Source organism: Zeugodacus cucurbitae, chromosome 6 (assembly GCF_028554725.1).
Source record: "Zeugodacus cucurbitae isolate PBARC_wt_2022May chromosome 6, idZeuCucr1.2, whole genome shotgun sequence".
NCBI classification, from domain to species: domain Eukaryota; kingdom Metazoa; phylum Arthropoda; class Insecta; order Diptera; family Tephritidae; genus Zeugodacus; species Zeugodacus cucurbitae.
In genome coordinates, this window is record NC_071671.1 from 44,212,545 (window position 1) to 44,219,981 (window position 7,437).

The following is a 7,437-nucleotide window of genomic DNA, read 5'->3' on the forward strand; positions in this document are numbered from 1 at the left end:
TTTGATCCTTGTTGCAAGTTTAAGGAAGACGAGACTACCTATAACAAGTGCGAATCCACCGAAGAATTCAGATATTAAGAGATCGTTCTGAAGAACCTTTTTCTTCTTCTTCTTTGGTACTACAAAAGTGTGTCGGTCTGGGCCGAGAATATAAAACTTCGGCAGTTGCCTCTATCCTTTCCGAAGTCTCATCGGTTGTACATACATTTCAAGTGCAGACAAGTCCCCATACACTTCCATTGGATGCGCTCTTGCTCTTGCTTTGAGCTTTTCGGTGGAACATCGTTATCTATGCATCCATCCTCTTCGGTACTCCTCGTTAATGCCGTAATTAAATTACTATTTATTTAGATTTGACCACGATATATCAAGTACTTGCAAAGAGACCCCGTATCTGACGTATTATCTATCTCATTATATTTTTTGTTGCTGTTATAGCCGAGTCCAAAACAGCGCGCCACGTATCCCTCCTTCTGGCAGTTTGGTGCCAATTGGTTATACCAAGCGAAGCCAGGTCCCTCTCCACCTGGTCCTTCCATCGGAGTGGAGGTCTCCCTCTTCCTCGGCTTCCACCAGCGGGTACTGCATCGAATACTTTCAGAGCTGGAGCACTTTCATCCATTCGAACAACATGACCTAGCCAGCGTAGCCGCTGTTTTTTATTAGCTGGACTATGTCTATGTCGTCGAATAACACATACAGCTCATCGTTCCATCGTCTGCGGTATTCGCCGTTGCCAATGTTTAAGGGACCATAAATCTTCCGCAAAACCTTTCTCTCGAAAACTCCTAGTGCCGTCTCATCGGATGCTGACATCGTCCACGCCTCCGCACCGTAAAGTAGGACGGGAATGATGAGGGACCTGTAGAGTTTGGTTTTTGTTCGTCAAGAGAGGACTTTACTTTTCAATTGCCTACTTAGTCCATAGTAGCACCTGTTGGCAAGAGTGATTCTGCGTTGGATTTCCAGGCTGACATTGTTATTGCTGTTAATGCTGGTTCCCAAGTAGACGAAATTATCTACAACTTCAAAGTTATGACTGTCAACAGTGACGTGGGAGCCAAGACGCGAATGCGCTGACTGTTTGTTTGATGACAGGAGATATTTCGTCTTGTCCTCGTTCACCACCAGACCCATATGCTTCGCTTCCTTATCCAGCCTGGAAAAAGCAGAACTAACGGCGCGGGTGTTGTTTCCAATGATATCGATATCATCGGCGTACGCCAGTAGCTGTACACTCTTGTAGAAGATTGTACCTTCTCTATTTAGCTCTGCAGCTCTTATAATTTTTTCCAGCATCAAGTTAAAGAAGTCGCACGATAGTGAGTCACCTTGTCTGAAACCTCGTCTGGTGTCGAACGGCTCGGAGAGGTCCTTCCCGATCCTGACGGAGGTTTTGGTGTTGCTCAACGTCAGCTTACACAGCCGTATTAGTTTTGCGGGGATACCAAATTCAGACATCGCGGCATAAAGGCAACTCCTTTTCGTCCTGTCGAAAGCAGCTTTAAAAGCGACAAAGAGATGGAGTGTGTCGATCCTATTTTCACGGGTCTTCTCCAAAATTTGGCGCATGGTGAATATCTGGTCAGTTGTCGATTTTCCAGGTCTAAAGCCACACTGATAAGGTCCACTCAGTTTGTTGACGGTGGGCTTTAGTCTTTCACACAATACGCTCGACAGAACCTTATACGCGATGTTGAGGAGGCTTATACCACGGTAATTGACGCAAATTGTGGGGTCTCCCTTTTTGTTGATTGGGCAGAGTACACTGAGATTCCAATCTTCAGGCATGCTTTCTTCCGACCATATTCTGCAAAGAAGCTGATGCAAGCACCTTATCAGCTCTTCGCCGCCGTATTTGAATAGCTCGGCCGGTCCTACAGGAGTGTGCTCCGGTCTTGAAACATTCAGTTAGTCGCCGGATCTTTTCGTAAAATTTTCGAGCATTTCCCCTGTCGGCCAGCTTGTCAAGCTCTTCATACTCACGCATTTTGGCCTCTTTCTTTTTTTGTCTGCAAATGCGTCTCGCTTCCCTCTTCAGCTCTCGGTATCTTTCCCATCCCGCTCGTGTTGCGGTCGATCGCAACATTGCGAGGTAGGCAGTCTGTTTTCTCTCCACTGCGAGACGACAATCCTCATCGTACCAGCTGTTTTTTTGGCTTTTCCGAAAACCAATGGTTTCGGTTGGAGCTGTACGTAAAGAGTTTGATATGCCGTCCCACAGCTCCCTTATACCGAGATGCTGATGAGTGCTCTCAGAGAGCAGGAGTGCAAGTCGAGTAGAAAATCGTTCGGCTGTCGGTTGCTGCAGCTTCTCGATGTCGAACCTTCCTTGTGTTTGTTGACGTGTGCGCTTTTCTACACAGAGGCGGGTGCGTATTTTAGCTGCTGCAAGATAGTGGTCCGAGTCGATGTTGGGACCACGAAGCGTACGCACATCAGAAACACTGGAGACATGTCGTCCATCTATCACAACATGATCGATCTTGTTGCGAGTGATTCGATCCGGGACAGCCAAGTAGCTTGATGGATTTTCTTATGCTGGAATCTAGTACTACAGACGACCATATTTCGGGCCCCGGCGAAGTCGATCAGCCTCAGACCTTACTCTTACGAGGACATCAACCAGCTGGGCAGAGGCACCTTCCCAATTAAGGGTCCGGACATTCCAGGTGCATGCCCTTAAATCGTAGTCCTTTAAACGTTTGCAGTGGTCGTCATCAAAATCGGGGTCTCTCATCCGAGGCTGTTTCGTCGTTTTCATTGGGGCGTGTTTTTATGTGGTGGGTCCCAAGCCCTACGCACAACCGCATAAGCGGGTTTCGCATTCTCACTTTAGCTCGCCTCCAAACGGATGTCTGTTGGCTACCCAGAGGATACTTGGTCTAAGACCGGAAGTCGTGAGCTGCTTGAGCCACATGTAAAAGAATCGTTCCTGGCCACTCCCAAGTGAATGACAGTCAGAAACTTTCTTCACCCACGTGAACTTCTACATATGACTCCATCCTCCATTAGATTAGCAACTCTTAAAAATGAACCAAAAGTCGAGGGTATTCATTGTTCTGGTGGAGGCTAGTAATATTTCATTTCATGCTCGCTCACTATCTAATTGTTTCTATGAATTGGCAAAGCTCTTTCGATACACTCCGGTAAAAATAATTTGGTCAGACTAGAACTTCGCCCACCTTATTTTTTTCTTATACGCTCCTTATTGTATTGTTATTGTTTGTTTGTTTTTTTTCGGTTTTCGTCACTGATGACGTCGTAAGAAAATCCTATCGGCGAAATCATTGCGCTCTTAATAGGTGTCCAACACGCAAACGCCCAATAAAATTCCTTCAACAATTGACGATTTTTCAATAGGATACTTTGTATGTTTGTTTTACTATTGCTGTTGTTGTTGTTGTTTTAATGGTAGCAGCAACAGCAGCCAATTCAACAAGTACAACACATGTAGTCATCTGTTAGTTGTTAGTTGCAACCGTGCAACATGCGACTCACTGTGGCAATCACTGCCACACAAATAGCATGTTGCAAGTCGGTCTCTTTATGCGATTACACACACAACACACCGATGCATGCAGTCATATACAGAAGTTGGAGCTTAGCGTGGCGTGGCTCATTGTGCTATTGCACTTTACCGTCTACCGACTGCGTGCCTAGCAACCGTCTGCCAGTCACCGGCGCAGCGGCAACTCTTTTTTATTTTCGATTGCACCGCAACGAAATTCACTTCCACAAAATGTTGCCGCGCTTGGAAGCCAAACTGCCACTTGTTGGCTGCCTTTTTATGCTGTTTTTGTTGTAATTTGTTTGTGGCATTCGTGTTTGTTTTCGTTTTTTAGCATTGTTTTTGTTGTTGTTTATGTCTTACAGCCCGGTATGCGGCGAATATCTTGCAATTAGATCTAAATTATAACTCTACTAGTGCCGTAAAGAAATCATTGTCTTTCATGTTGCTATGCTGTTTCACTTTAATAATGCGCTGTTGTTGTTGCAGCGCTGTAATTTTCCATGTTTGTTGGTGTTGTAGTTTGTTGTTCGCGCTAATTTGGCATTTTGTTGCACTTTTCATGCTGAGTAGTTTTGCACACAATGTTATCGCATGGGAATTAGACACACACACATAAATCTTCACTAATACATGCAAACATATTTATGTACAGATTTATTATTTTCTCTAAAAAAATTCAGGTTGTAACTAAGCAAATTCGAAATTTCCACACGATAATGAAAACACACTTAAATAACAGAAATTTTTATTCAAAATGAGGGACTTACAACCAGAACAAACGAATTCTATCCATATGTATGTGATTGGCGTTGCAACCGTTTAGCCGGTTATAGCCGAATCGACGATAGTGCGCCACCTCTCTCTCTCCTTCGCAGTTCGGCGCCAGTTGGAGATCCCAAGTGTAACCAGGTCGCTCTCCACCTGGTCCCTCCAACGGAGTGGAGGCCTTCCCCTTCCTCGGCTTCCTCCGGCGGGTACTGCATCGAACACTTTCAGGGCTGGAGTGTTTTCGTCCATTCGGACAACATGACCTAGCCAGCGTAGCCGCTGTCTTTTTATTCGCTGAACTATGTCAATGTCGTCGTATAACTCGTACAGCTCATCGTTCCATCGTCTGCGGTATTCGCCGTTGCCAATGTTCTGAGGACCATAAATCTTACGCAAAATTTTCCTCTCGAAAACTCCTAGTGTCGTCTCATCTGATGTTGACATCGTCCAAGCTTCTGCACCGTAAAGCAGGACGGGAATGATAAGCAACTTGTAGAGCTTGATTTTGGTTCGTCGAGAGAGGACTTTACTGTTCAATTGCCTACTCAGTCCAAAGTAGCACCTGTTGGCAAGAGTTATTCTGCGCTGGATTTCGAGGCTGACATTGTTCGAGTTGTTGATGCTGGTTCCCAGGTATACGAAATTATCTACGACCTCGAAGTTATGACTGTCAACAGTGACGTGGGAGCCAAGACGCGAATGCGCCGACTGTTTGTTTGATGACAGGAGATATTTCGTCTTGTCCTCATTCACCTCCAGACCCATTCGCTTCGCTTCCTTATCCAGGAAAAAGCAGAACTAACGGCGCGGGTGTACGGCGGGGCGTACGGAAGTAGCTGTACACTCTTGTAGAAGATTGTACCTTCTCGGTTTAGCTCTGCAGCTCTTTTTTTTTCCAGCATCAGGTTAAAGAAGTCGCACGATAGTGAGTCACTTTGTCTGAAACCTTGTTTGGTATCGAACGGCTCGGAGAGGTCCTTCCCAATCATGACGGAGCTTTTGGTGTTGCTCAACGTCAATTTACACAGCCGTATTAGTTTTTCGGGGATACCAAATTCAGACATCGCGGCATAAAGGCAACTCCTTTTCGTGCTGTCGAAAGCAGCTTTAAAATCGACAAAAAGGTGGTGTGTGTCGATCCTCTTTTCACGGGTCTTCTCCAAGATTTGGCACATGGTGAATATCTGGTCAGTTGTCGATTTTCCAGGTCTAAAGCCACACTGATCAGGTCCAATCAGTTCGTTGACGGTGGGCTTTAGTCTTTCACACAGTACGCTCGATAGAACCTTGTATGCGATATTTAGGAGGTTGATCCCACGGTAATTGGCGCAGATTGTGGGATCTCCCTTTTTATGGATTGGGCAGAGCACACTGAGATTCCAATCGTCAGGCATGCTTTCTTCCGACCATATTCTGCAAAGAAGCTGATGCATGCACCTTATCAGTTCTTCGCCGCCGTATTTGAATAGTTCTGCCGGTAATCTATCGGCCCCCGCTGCTTTGTTGTTCTTCAAGCGGGTAATTGCTATTCGAATTTCTTCATGGTCGGGTAATGGAACATCTGTTCCATCGTCATCGATTGGGGGATCGGGTTCGCCATCTCTTGGTGTTGTACTCTCACTGCCATTCAGGTCGGAGAAGTGTTCCCTCCACAATCCCAGTATGCCCTGGACCATAACATCTGGAAAATATCTTCACTTTTCACCAATGAGTCTCCATGCATTTTGTGACACATTTTTTAATGGAACTACTTATTTCTGTTATGTTTTTTGGGGACAACCGTTCAAGGTTTGGCACCTGGTGAATTCGAAATGTCCCATGTCAAAGAAGGTCAGTGACAGTTTCATGGTACCCTTCTAGTTTGCAGGAATGACATATGTCGTTATAGGGCAGACCCATTTTCTCCAAATGGCCAATATCCCGTTATACGCTTTTCCTGAATACTAATTAATAAGCCCTTAGTTCTTATCCTATCATTCACAGTTCAAATCTGCATGTTATTTTACATACGGTTATAGATTTCCATCTGTTTTGAACTCAGATTATGGAGAGGTGGTCCTTAAGGGTTGTTGATCGAAATAAATATCTAAAATACACATGTTAGTTACATTATGATTTAATTGGGGTCACTTACAGTTAGATATATTAGAAGAGTGAATGCTCCAAACATTTTTTACAGAATATCGTAATAAAGTTCGTGGCTGGTTCTATAATCCCAGCGGTGTTCCTCATAATTATAAATTATACCTAAATTTCCTTAACTTCCAAGTTTTGAATCTTGTCTAGTTTCCAATATCCAATAAATTTTCAGTGCCTTCCATAATATTATTAGAACTGTTTTTTGTGCCTTCCTTAGATTCCAACTCGTTGTTATCAATTGACCTTTCTTTATTCTCAGGAGGGCGGTTGATAAGGTTCTGTGGATGGATTAATCTGCTTGGAAATTTAATTATTAATAGCATAGACTGAGTTATGTGTCAAAATCCCGTATGTTGTCGAGCCCGAACATGAGTCCTATATGGAGATCAATAAGGCATTATTCATAGGCAAATTATAATATTAGAATAAGAGATCATCATGTTTATAGAGGTAAATTGCATGTTGGTGTAAGAATTATTCTATAAAACTTCAAACACGAACACTATATGTCATATATTCTTTTCGAATATTTCAGGTTTTTTAGTCAGGTATAATTGCGACATATTTTATAGCCTTGGTACATGTTTTAGTTATACCGTTTCAGGTGGATTTTTGTCATCCCTGGAAAAATGGTTCTTCGTATTTCCAACGAGTCCGATGACTCCGTGGCTTTTCGTTTAGTAAGTAGAAATGCCATACATTCCATACTCTTAAGACTTTTGCGTAGAAGCTAGATTAGTTTCTTGATCAGGATTATCTAAAGTAGGAAAGGAACTCCGCAGATGAACTTATTTCAATCATGTATCTACTTTTATAATAAATAAATAGTTTTCATCTTGGCCTCTAGTTTCTTTTTCTCTTTAGAAATTAATATACTCTCGACTGTATGTATGAAAGTGTCTAATGTTATATGTATATCAGTAATCAAACATTGGGTCATGCACTAATGTAAATGTAATTTTCCACTCACCTCACATGCTAGACCAAGACCAAGCGTTTTTACTTTAATTGTCTCA